Source organism: Alosa sapidissima, chromosome 15, assembly GCF_018492685.1.
Source record: "Alosa sapidissima isolate fAloSap1 chromosome 15, fAloSap1.pri, whole genome shotgun sequence".
In the NCBI taxonomy this organism is placed as follows: Eukaryota; Metazoa; Chordata; class Actinopteri; order Clupeiformes; family Clupeidae; genus Alosa; species Alosa sapidissima.
In genome coordinates, this window is record NC_055971.1 from 2,783,612 (window position 1) to 2,796,870 (window position 13,259).

The 13,259-nt window shown below is 40.1% G+C and overlaps 1 long non-coding RNA gene across 1 annotated transcript; it reads right to left on the bottom strand.

Annotated features, from left to right (window-relative positions):
• Nucleotides 1–729: 729 nt before the first annotated feature.
• Nucleotides 730–1,505, bottom strand: LOC121683582. The gene is made up of 3 exons (XR_006022837.1): nucleotides 1,359–1,505; nucleotides 997–1,047; nucleotides 730–841 (listed from the first exon to the last, which is right to left on the bottom strand). It is a non-coding gene; the product is annotated as an uncharacterized LOC121683582 (long non-coding RNA).
• Nucleotides 1,506–13,259: the final 11,754 nt, after the last annotated feature.

The following is a 13,259-nucleotide window of genomic DNA, read 5'->3' on the forward strand; positions in this document are numbered from 1 at the left end:
GTCTATACACGAATCCGACGAGCGTTCTGTGGAGGCTGCCATCTTGTGGCGACGCCATTACTGAGCTGCTACTGGTATGTAAACAAACCTCCGTGATAACGCACCCTCAATGACAGCTATAGCCTGGCAGTATGGCTTGTTGGGTTGATGATGTTAAGACAGTGGCCTCCGGTCACAGATGAAGGTACAAGCGATCTTACAGATTATGTATGAAAATAGCTTAGAGTAGAGAATGAGTAAATAAAGGACATAATTGGGACTAGGTTGATATTATATATATTATATTATAAGTACTGTACCCATACAGAAAAATAATATATTCACATATATGCAGCTTGAACATATTCCAGTATAAGCACATCTATGTTAAATAAATATATTTACATCTATGTGAAATACATATATTTACATGTATGTATCAATATATTTCAAAATATAAGTAAATATTCAATATTAGCCACTTTCTTATATTTTATGCATATAATTAAATATATTTAAATATATGGCAGTAAGAAGCATGATCACATGACCCTTGATGAAGATTCTGATCACATGATCTATATATTTCAGACATATATTTCTCTAATATAGTTCATATTCTACTATGGTTTGATATTTTCCGCATTGATCATTAAATATTTCACTTTTGTGTTTACTTAAAATTAACCATAGTATCAGTATAAAGAGGAAGAAACACACAACACTTCTGTTATCTTTTATTCTATTTTATTGAAAATCTTTGTTTTTGTTATGGAACCTCAGTTCTGTCACTTTGGCATTTATTGCCTGGCCCAGCAATTTGGAGTGAGTGTCTGGCCTGGGAACTGCTTCAGGGTGGCCTCTGAATAAGACAGAACATATACAAATAGAACATGCAAAATATTAGTGACACAAATACAGATGCTAAAGTGCAGAAACACTGTTGTGTTATCACGATAATTGGAGATAAATACAAAGTGAGTTGGAGAGAAAGACATACAAATAAAATAAACTCACCAATTATCGTCTTAGTCCTCTCAGGGTCCAGGCATTCCCTCTAAGTGCCTCCTAAAAAATAGCACAATCAATTAGGACCTCAAATAGTTACAGTTTACTAACACAGAAAAGATCTATGATGGTGAGGCGAAAATGGGAAGCAGTCCACACAGACAGCCTAACACTTTTAAATGAGACAACACAACTAATATATATTATATACACAGAAGAGAGAAGCACACAGATACACACTGAAAGGAAAAGTTAGTTTCATCCTCAAATTTTTACTAAACTTGTACAACCAAGAAGCTGCTATTTCATTAAAGTTAAACATGTACATTTTAATGTAAAAGTTCACATCTGTATGAAAACACTCTACAAACCTTGTTGAATAAAAGCCTTCAGACTCACAACCTCCTCTTGGAGAGCCATTATCGCCACCTCTTCTGTAGGTGGTTGTCAGTTCTTGGTTATCTCCCACAGCTCACACTCATAGAGAGCTCTACCAGCCTTCTCTGAAACCTGCAAGTGAACAGAATACAGTGGGCATCGCTTTCAAATGACCACTTCATTCGCGCATTACGCGGCGTGAAGCTTTAGTACCACTTTCAGCCACTGTGCGTCGCTCTACCACTGTACATCGCTCTGCCTGCGGTCCCTTCTGAAAAAGCAGGATCTACCATTAAACATAATTGTTGCCGAGAGTAATCCCAGCCTACGAATTCAATAACAAAATAAATCATGCATAATTAAACATTACCTCGATTTAGGCTACTTGGGTATGGCTTAAGGCTTGACTACACGGTGGTAACGAAAATCGAAATCGAAATTTGCTGTCTACATTATTGTCAGTGTTGGGGTTAACGCAACTACGCAAATCAAAATAGTGGTGTGATAATTGAGCCAGTAGAGAAATAACTGTTCAGAATTAATCTGTAGCCTTGGGTAGGCTTCTGCAGAAAACAATGTTGTTGCCGATTTAATACTATCTGGCGACGTTTTTAACAGGCTACGCAATAGAGGCTTAGACAACTATGACCCACGTTTTGGTTTCGTAAATTAATTTGCCCTACTTCTTGACTGCAATGTAGTCAATTGACTGCTTGACATGTCATTTTTTTTTTCTGTACAATAAACAAATACATCTGCTTTATGCCGCAGAATTACATTCATATTTGGAACTTACATAGTCCAATGCATCGTTCCACTACGTTAGTGTTTCCCAAAACCATAGTAGCAACGAACGTTCGCAACCACTATCGTAAAGTTGTGTAGTTACAACTACTGTACACCTCTCGACCTGTGGTAGAATGCTAGAAGCATAGTTCCAGGGATCTTCATGTCAAAGACGTCACTGACGCCAGTTATTTGTTTGCAAATTAATAATTATAAATATATTTAGGTTTCTAATTGATATTTACACTTCTAACCACCATACATCCATATTTTAAAATGCCCAAGGCAGAAAATACATAAATTAAAAGTCAATTTGCAGCCATGTGCACGTAAGTAAAAGTCACACACTTGCAGATAATAATAAGGTGGTGCGCACTTTTTGATGAGTCAGCTGAGAATATGTAGCCTTTGATTTTCATGGGGGGGGGGGGGTCCTTGTTAGTTTACGCAAACCAAGCCAAGAAGGCCGATTATGATTTTCAAAATATGATCTGCACAAAAGATAAACTTAGATAAACAACGATGTCAATATTGTTGTCAACGTCTTAACCCAGATTCGAACTCTTGGACATGGGACTGGTAACTGCTGTGCAACGGCAGCTGTCATCTGCCGGCCTTAACGCAATGCGCCACAGAAGTATGTGCAGGTGCCTGTTCACGTGCTACTAAACGTCATTAACCACCTTAGTCCAGACTACTGAAGTTTGGAAACTATCATGGTCCAAACTTACAGTACTATGTAAGTACGACAGTTTTGGGAAACAGTCGTAACTTACATGTTGGTTAGTTGAACGATGCATCCTGTTAGTAAAAAGCTAACCTCCGTAGTTGTACGGGAAACGCCCCCCAGATCAGCTTGTAGGCCATTAGCAATCTGTTTATTTTATTTTATGAAGCCTACACAGTATATCACATGCCACATTCTCACTTTCAGTAGACAGGTGCAATAGCCATTGGTCAAGTATTGAGTATAAAGCAATTAAGATAGTATGAAGTACTTTTTGTATAGGGTACTATCATAAAAATTTGTTAAAACGAATAGCATTTTGCAACTTGACAAAACACTGGATTAAATATCGTAGGCACAGGAGAAAACTTGTACATCCATTGGCCCGTGGGGAGATCACATGCCAGTTGCCTCTCCCTTCAGTATGACTTGTTCGGCTGTGAGCTTGTTTCACCAAAAAAAAAAACTATTGCTAGATATCAACGCGTCTTTGTTCATGGGTTTGGCCTCACAGCAGAGGCTTAGACAACTATGACCCACGTTTTGGTTTCATAATTTGCACTACTTACTGACTGCAATGTAGTCAAATGACTGCTTGACAGGTTATTTTTATTTTTCTGTACAATACACAAATACATCTGCTTTATGCCGCAGAATTATGCACTTGGATAGCCTATAGAACGGGCACATTTTGGAGAGAACGCACACAAGAATCTGTAGGGTATTTGTGGCTGGTTACCAGCAAACAATGTTTAATGCATTAACTCAAGACGTCAAACATTTTCTAAACAATACAAACAGAAAGGATGCAGCAGGCAGAAAATGTAGAAGAGTCATTTCCAGTGGAAGAACAAAATGCTGAATGAAGCCCAAATTTATGAAGGCATATCTGGCAAGTTGTTATTTTTTGAAGACGTAAATGGTTTGGCTATAGGCCTAGTTTGCAAGAAGGAGACATAAAGCGTGAGTATGCCACACTATCCACAGCTGTGGTAGCGGGGGTAGGAGGATTACTGTTAGCACAGGATTTATATAAAATTCTTCAACAGAAGGCCTGCCTCGAATGCAGGCTTGTGGTTTGCGCAGCCTACAGTAAGTAGGTCTAGTGAGTTAGGAGTCCTCTAGACTTCTTTTCAGCTATCTCAGAGGTGGAAAGTTGCGTTCGTTGGGGGCAGGGCCAGGTTAACAATTCATAGACCCTTGGGAACAAATGTCTGATGCCCCCCTGCCCCCCAGCCAACGTGAATCGGGCGGTCAGTTAATAGGCCTATCGTGAAGATTTGTATTGCCATTTAAGGCACGAGCGCATCTGTGAGGCCAAGCCTCACCAAGTAGCCCGTTTGTTTACAACTAACATTACATTTAATTAAACTGCTTATAGGCTATGCCGAAATAGTTTCAACATTTTGAATATCAGTGTCAGGTGAATTAGGAAATGCCTTATGGCTGAAAGCTGCTTGGGATCCCCCCTGTCAAGCAATAACCATACAAAAAGTTATAACAGATGACATGATGCGCATCACTGACATAATGCGCAAATAATATAGCCTAGATATTCCAATATATATTCGAATACATGTGTTTATTTTAGAGGGGATATTCGAATGTCATTTTTGTCACAAATGTACAATTTTGACAGCCCTAGTCCACTGTAGGCTATGCCAATCGTCTATTAACACCTTCCACTAACCCCGGTGAGTGGGGGTCGCTATAATGCGTGTGAAATAGCACCATTGAGTAGCCTATGCGAAATAGCCTTAAAATCGTTCCGGTGTTGTGTGCCTTCTGGTTTCTCCACCTACTGTTTTCCTTGCGCGTGCATGCGCTGCAGCAGTTGTCAGACATTCACAAACAAGTTGTTTTAGGCGGTTTGATGTCGCTTTTCATACGCCATGAGCGCTCGGCTACATTACAGCCACTCGGACAAAAGACATGTAAAAAATATATGTTTTGAAAACTAGCATTAAACTGGATTCGATCCCGCAAAAGCAACACACGCGTGACTCTCTCCATCCTGATTCCCTACTCTTTGAGCCAACTAATATGTTACGCAAATCAATTAACTATTGTAGGCTACCATTAATTAATAATGTAGGCAACACCCAGGTAACATGTTGTCCAGGCTATCTGAAACAAGGGGTTGCCTCTCATCTACAACAACTGGTTACGTTGGGCTGCTACAGTCGTCAGTGCACTGTGCACAGTAGGCCTATGCTACTCTTTGTGGTTGATCAACTAAAAATAAAAGATGTATTTGGTGATGACGTTATTGTAGGCCTAGTAGACCTAAATTCTGAGAAATTAAATGGTACGAGAAACGATCTACATAGCACACCAGACCGCGATGTCTTCAAGGGTTGAATGAAGGGAGTTTGCAAAAATTAGTGTATTTTTCAAGTCAATAAACATTCTTAATTTTCGAATGTCTTTGTCAGGGAACATCTGACTTTTAAAAACCATAGGCCTGGTAGTCGCTCAGACAAGGAGTTATAAGATAAAGGCAATACCATTTGTGTCACCTAATGCAGTTCAGTGAATTAGCAAGATACCATCAGAAGGCAACAATCATAAAGCACAGTGCGCGCGCGCTCTCTCTCCCCTGCGCATAAAGCTGTCTGCGTGTTGTAGGCTAGATTTGCGTGAGTTCTTTCTATCTGCTTACTTTTGTGAGTTGCGACCACCTAGGCTATGTTATAGACGTTCTATGAGGTACCAGTGTTTAGCTGTGTCACAAAACAATAAGCTTTGTCAGACTACTTTTAAAATGATATTCAGGGCTATATACATTTTAAACATTCGGGGCTGAAGACCCGACAAAGCCTTGCGTTAATTCTTCAGGTGGGAAGTGTCAGGAATTTTCATTCGAGAGACTCTCTCATTGGTGGTTAGTATATGAAATAGGGAATTGACAGCAACATATCCAATCACATTATGAGAGATGCTGAATTTAACATAAACTGCGATGTTTGATTTTAAATTAATGTAAATTTAGCCGGGACTGTAAGCTGTCACACGTGGGTGCTCGATGTTTTCAGTGGGTGCCCGAGAGAGGGAGCATCCACGGTATCGGCGCCTATGACAAGCGTATCTCGCGGTTGCATCCATTACAAACAAACATGCAATGTGAACGTCTGGGATTGGGAAGAGCACTAAATGCTCTACTGAATAAGCACGAAGTCAAACCTTTGAAAATGAAAAACACTCTTTAATAATCAAAAAAATAAACCGCTAATGAAGTAAACTTGTGACCATCAAAAATCGTTTATCGCCTGTAACTCCGTGATAACAGGACATAACAGGAAGGCATTTGGCTGAGCAACGGAGGTTAATATGCTCTATATTTTGTCCAAATGATGTCTATCATCGTTGCACTCGGAGAAAACCAGAATGTTTAATTTGTCCTGCGTTTCTTCTATGGCTGCAAACGGGATTCACTCGCAGTTAACCAAATATTTCTTTATTAGGGCAGGGCAGGCATATTTCTGGCTATTAAATTATTTCTAAACCAGTCTGCTAAAGTCTGTAGTGAAGTCTGTGTAGGGTTTTCCAGGCTCCATTTCTTTTTACGAGACCCTGCTCACTTGAGCCATCTACCGGTTGTTTGGGTTGTTGCAGCGTCTCACTGCACTGCGGACCGCGAGTGAAGCTGGCCAAGTCGAAGCACTGCCCACTGTACATACATTTATACTACCAAATTAGCTTGCTTATAGGTAGGTGCAGCATGCAACTACTGTATGTGAAGTGCCAAGCCAGTGTAATGTTAGTTCACTGGCTAAGGAGCACACTTTTGGACTACTAATGTAGCTTGGTAATAGGCTAAAGCAGTCACTTTTGTTTGTACATGGTCCTGAAGCGATGTTGCCATGTTGGTCCTGGACCGCTATTAGAATGTTGTTCCAGGACCGCCTTTAGAATCAACTGGTTGGTCCAGGACCCACATTGTGATGTTTGTCCAGGACCGTCATTAAAATGTTGGTCCAGGACCCACATTGTCATGTTTGTCCAAGACCGTCGTTACAATGTTGGTCCAGGACCGTCTCTACAATGTTGGTCCAGGACCCACATATTCATGTTTGTCCAGGACCGTCATTACAATGTTGGTCCAGGACCGACTTTACAATGTTGTCTTTTACTATGTTGGCACAGGACCGTCTTTATAATGTTGGTCCAGCACCGTCTTTACAATGTTAATCCTGGACCAACATCACCATATTGATCCTGGACCAACATTGTAAAGACGGTCCTGGACCAACATGGTGATATCACTCCTGGAAAATGTACAACAAACAAAAGTGACTGCTTAGTCTATTACTGAGAAGAGCCCCAATAGTTGAAATAGCTTTGAAGCTCATTTAGCAATCTTGTTGCCATGGTAATTCATGCTAATGTTAGCTGCTAGGCTAGGATACAAAAAATAGCTTACTAATAGCAATACAAATCTGTCAGTTGTTGTTAGTTGTTTGTTTTTTTTTCTTGCTACATTTCTGAGAAACTTGACATGTTTAAACCTTTATACAATAAGCTGCAAAATAGTTTTGTCTGCTTTGTTTATTCCAAGTCCATTATAGGGAAGTTTATCCAGGTACATCACAGGGAAGTTGGTCCAGGTCCATCACAGTTAGGCTAGTTCAGATCCATCACAGGGAAGTTGGTCAAGGTCCATCACAAGGAAGTTGGTCCAGGTCCATCACAGTGAAGCTGGTCCAGGCCCATCACAGAGAAGTTGCTTCATGTCCATCACAGGGAAGTTGGTCCAGGTCCATCATAAGGAAGTTGACCCAGGTCCATCATAAGGAAGCTGACCCAGGTCCATCACAGTGAAGTTGGTCCAGGCCCATCGTAAGAAAGTTGGTCCAGGTCCATCACAGGGAAGCTGGCCCACGTCCATCACACACACACTCTGCTCTGGACCCAAATGGATGGTCAAGTCAAGTCAAGTCAGATTTATTTTTAAAGAGCATTTAACATGCACATAGTGCAACCCAAAGCGCTCCACAAACAAGACACATAACAGAAGACAAACGATGCCGGATGGAGCGGCGTAGTCGCCAGCGTACCCATGACATCAAGACATGACAAATACATTTAAAAAATAACAAATACAAAAAATGCCAGACGGAGCAGCGTAGTCGCCAGCATACCCGTGACACCAATACATACAATACAGACAACAAAACAAATAAACAAATAAAAAAAGAAAATATATTTAAAAAGGGGGAAGAGTGATGTTAAAATTAGTCCAATTTCCAAACCAGCTGAAAATGTCCAAGGGCAATGATGATCCGTGAAAACTGCGCACAGAACTGTGTCTTCACAACCGATGCAATGCCAACAAAGTTCTTTAGCAACTGACCAACCCGGTGAATTCACTGGCAGTCTGGAGATAACGTTAACGTTAGAAGCTAGGCCTTGTAGACCGCAGTCTGGAGATGACTGGAAGCACAGTCCAAAGTACTGGGCGATCGCGTAGATCCGCAATTCGGTGGACTTAACAGCGACCGTTTGTTGCTCCGTGAGATTGCAGCTCCTCACCGTTAACGTTAGTCTGCAGTTGGCAAGGCAGCTCGCAGGTCAGCAACAGCTCGGCGGCCACGGCAGATCTTTCGCCGAGTAGCTAGCCTAGGTCCAGCTGTCCCGAGAGATCCCCTCGACCAGACAGTGAAGTGCACTGTTCACGGATGGATGGAAGGATGTCAGAGTCTGCAGTTGGCATGGCAGCTCGCAGGTCAGCAACAGCTCGGCGGCCACGGCAGATCTTTCGCAGAGTAGCCTAGTTTCAGCTGTCCCGAGAGATCCACTCGACCAGACAGTGAAGTGTTGCACCGCTCACGGATAGATAGAAGGATGTCCGATGCCAAGCTAGGGCAAAAGCTAGCCATAGCAAGCTCCCAATGGATAAATGTCAACGACATCAGCTGACTTAGAAGCAGTAAAAAGGACTAAGATTAACACGAAAACTATCAAAAATAGCGTAAATAAATAGGGAAAACATTTAACTAGACAAACCAATACAAAAAATAAACATGACATTACATAAAATTACGAACATTACATAAAAACAAACAAAAACATGATGCCAGACGGAGCGGCGTGTCTCGCCAGCGTCCCCGTAACCTAGCGACAAGAGCCTTGTGCAATGGCAGCAATGTCTGCTACACAAGCGACACATCACTGTTTCAGTTTAATTTTCTCCTCATTCATTTGTTTATACTATAATTTAAGGGGGTGGGACATGGAACAGCAGTTTAAGAAAGATGTTTAGAAAGAAAGCCAATCACAGGACGTTGTACCTATGACGTCCTCTTGAACCACACCCTTGCAATTTAGCATAAAAGGCCAGTCTCCTCCGGTAGTAGTTAGAATGGTAGTCGATGCTTCTGAACTGAAGGCTGTATTCTCCCTTGACGCGCGTTATTGTAAAGTAAAGCCTGAATCTTGGATATCTGGAATTCTGCCGAAGTCTGCTGTGTTTTTGTCAAGTAATTATATCCACCCACAATTACTTTCACTGTCAATTTTGAATATTTACATATATTTCAAAATATATTGTGAAAATATATTTCAAATATTTATTTGTGTATGGGGAACATTATATTAATGGAAACACTTACTGTTACAGCTATAAAAAATGGCAGAATCATCGATATGCATGATATTTCCATTCCATAACCGAGAGGTGGGCTACACGCTTTACAATGACTGCAAATAGTTGTTAACGTTATGTGGTTTGTCCTTCACACAACGCAGATTTTTGCGGCAAGACATGCATGCTGCTTGACTTGGTTCCACTTCCTATATACCACATAACAATAATCCTGGAAATTTAAATGAAGGATCAATATTCGGTTTTCCTTTATTAGAGGGAGAGCAGATAGCTATAGGGCTGGGCAATATATCACTAATACGACTACGACCGATATATTTTTGAAAACGATATGTAGTTGAGACAATATCGTAATACCGGTATTATGTCAAATAATGGGCCATTTTATCAAAGCCACTTGCTCTTCTGTTTTCAGACCATTCAGATAGCCGCCGCTCTGCTCAACTGCGCCCCCTCTCTCGCACGTTCTCCCTCGCAGCACTACAAACTTTCAAACATGACGGACGCGGAGTCAGATTTTGTTTACCTTGATCAGAGGTTGGTGCTGATGCCTATTCCGTCGGCACATCAACGGCTAGACCGAGAATTCTCGTTGTGAAATCAAAATTCCACTGGAGCTCCAAGCGGTTTTGTACACGCAGATTTAAGTTACAACACTGTTTAGCAGCTACAGCTCTTCGACTCACGGTAAAATGTCATTTTTGGTACATAGCCTAGCTAATTTAAATTCACTGATGAATGCTTGCGTTTAGCGACAATAGCAGATCTAAAGTCCTCAGGGAGACAACCTAAACGCTGATGCACGCGACTCACAAGCAGTTAGGGCATCATTTTTTATGATTCCTGAATAGTGTTAATTTTGTCACCTATTTTTAATTTAGTCTTAGTCTTAGTCTTGTGACGAAATGTCCTTTTTAGTCTTTGTCATATTTAGTCATTCAAATATCATTTTTGTTAGTCAAGTTTTAGTTGACTAAAAGTCTCGTCATTTTAGTCTAGTTTTAGTCAAAAGAAAACTAAAAGTATCTTAGTCTTAGTCAGTTTTAGTCAACACATTTTAGTTTTTTTTTACCATTTGAGTTTTTAGATTACCATTTGAGTCAAATAGTGTTTCACACATCTCAATTTTCCAACAATATTGTGTGTCCACAGGGCTACTCGTCTGTTATAATTACTCATTCTGATTTTTTGTCAGTCAGTATGTTTACATGCACAGGTAAGTCGAGCTACAGTTATAGCTCGGCTGGGATTTGACCATAGACAGTAAAAGATTTGACTGGACCACTGTCATATTCGTAGACCAGTGTTTCTCAAAGTGTGGTCCGGGGATCACTGGTGGTCCGCAAGGTATCCCAAGTAGTCCGCGAGCAGACTTGGTAAAATATAATATAGAGGAGTTGTTTGCAATATTGAATTAACTTGTATGTAAAAACAGTTCTGCAACTAAGATATGCCAGTTTAAATCATACAGTATGAATCCACACAATAAGCAAAGTACAAAGACAATAAGCAAGGTGGTTCAGTAGGCCTATTGTGTAGACTAATTATAGGCTACTGTTGAAGTAGGTCTAATCTTTTTTTTTTTTTTAGATTGACTTTTTTTAGACTGAAAAGGTTTGAGAAACACTGTCATAGGCCAAAGTATTAATGTTTTACTCCGCCTCGCTAGATGGCGATATGCGCCCAAACACAACACATTCCCCAAACAGACTCTCCATCTTAGCCATAGCTAACTTGCTAGCGAACTTTCCATATTAGCTTACTTGCTAGCAAACTTTGCATCATCAGTCTAACTAGTTAAATAGTTAACATTACACGATGAACATTTTCGTATGGACATTCTGGGGGATGTTAATTTGTATGAGAGAAGCTTCAACTTCTGGGTATGTAGCATTGTGGCATAAAGCTTAGGTAGTTAGCTTGCTAACTCTGGCAGAAATCTCCAGTGTTCTTGTTCCATGTAGTTTCGTGTTGCAGCCACAGGGTTGCAGCAACAGCACGTAGACTAGCCTACAGGAAAGCTGCGTATGAACTCATTCGGAATATTTTGAAAACGTAACAGCTAGATATTCTGTTTTCTCATTTTGTAGACGAAAATGAAGAGAGATTTTATCTTAGTTTTTATTTCATGCAAAACATTTTAGTCTCGTCTTTTTTCGTCAACAATAATGCATCTTAAGATAGTCTTAGTCAGTGTTTCAGGACATTACTGCCGTCTCGTCATCGTTTTCGTCTTAGTCATGAAAAAAAAGGTTGTTGACGAACATATTTCCTCTCGTCTCGTCTGACGAAATTAACACTATTCCTGAAACCCCATTCAATCGTGCATAGGGATTTTTCTTACGAACCGGAACATGCAAAAATGAATGCATACAAAACGACGGTAGCGTCTATCACACTCTTGATGAGTGACTCAGTTACGTTGTTTAAGTAGCCTAATTGTTTAAAACTATTTTTGTTGTTGATAGCAACATGTCTAGGCCATCATAGTCTACATTTGCTTGTCATCTAGGCCCTATCAAACCCTTACAGGTAAAAAAACTGCATTGTGTGACAAAACTGCAGGTTTTTTCAATATTGTTGTGCCCAAAATAGCCTATTGCATTGTGCAGTACAATGTAGGCCTGCGTTGTCAGTCAGGGTCAACTTTTGGTCTTTTGTTATTTGCAGAGCTTTATCAGAGCAACTGTAGCCTATGCCTATTGTAGGCCTATGTTATTGTTTACACTTTTTTGCACAGCTCTGTTAGAGCAGTCTGAAACTAATATAATTAAAACTGGCTGTGTTGTCATAATTGTTGTGTTGAGTGAATATATGAAGCACTTCGCTCTTTCTGTTTGAAATATCAATATCGTATCGATATTGTATATCGCCAATCAGCCCCAAAATATCGGGATATCAGTTATGGTCCATATCGCTCAGCCCTAGATAGCTAACAAACGTTCAGAAAAAGTCCTGTTGGCAAATTTGAGGGAAAGTCTGTAAAGGGGCTATTTCACACAATTTGAGGGTGCTGAATTCAAATATTTTGTACCTACATACCTAGCTCAATTTTGAGTTTTAAGCTTGCTAATTAGCATAATTCACATACTTTTTGGTTTTGCTATCAGATCATAGGAATTGCAAAAAATAAGGCATTAATTTACTCTTTGTGTATCAGATATGTTGTAGGACAGGACAGGAATTACGCCAATGACCTTCAAGTAGCAAATAATAAAATAAGCTAAAATATAAAGATTCAGTATGACGTTTAGAAACAAAATAGATTCCTTGATAATAAATTCATAGAATAGTAGGTGACTGCTCATTTTTCTGTAGAAAGTCCTTTGTCACTAACTATTATGAACAGTTGTCAGCCTTTACAGAGGATTTACACTGTATTTATTATTTTTACTGTAAAGGCGACTGTGCTTGCCTAGTTAAAACATCTCACTGGTGCTCTTTCCTATCATTCAAATTCCAGCCATGCAGAAAAATGGAAGAGTGTGCGTGTTTGAGGAGTGCTGAAGAGTGCTATGGAGATTGCATTATTTGCAAAGAATTTAGACAAGATATCCTTTATAGTGCAACAAAAAGAAACATTCTCCAGTGCATCATTACTACAAAGGAAGGAAAGTGGACCTAGGACAAATCCTCAGCTATGAACTGATTAATGTCCCTGTAGCTATTGCAGATAGCGATGGTTATTTGTGAAGTGGAAATAAGTCTATCCTCACTCAGGTGCTGTCTAGCAATGTGGAATGTCCAGTAGTGATCACTGCAAAAACTGCTCATTCA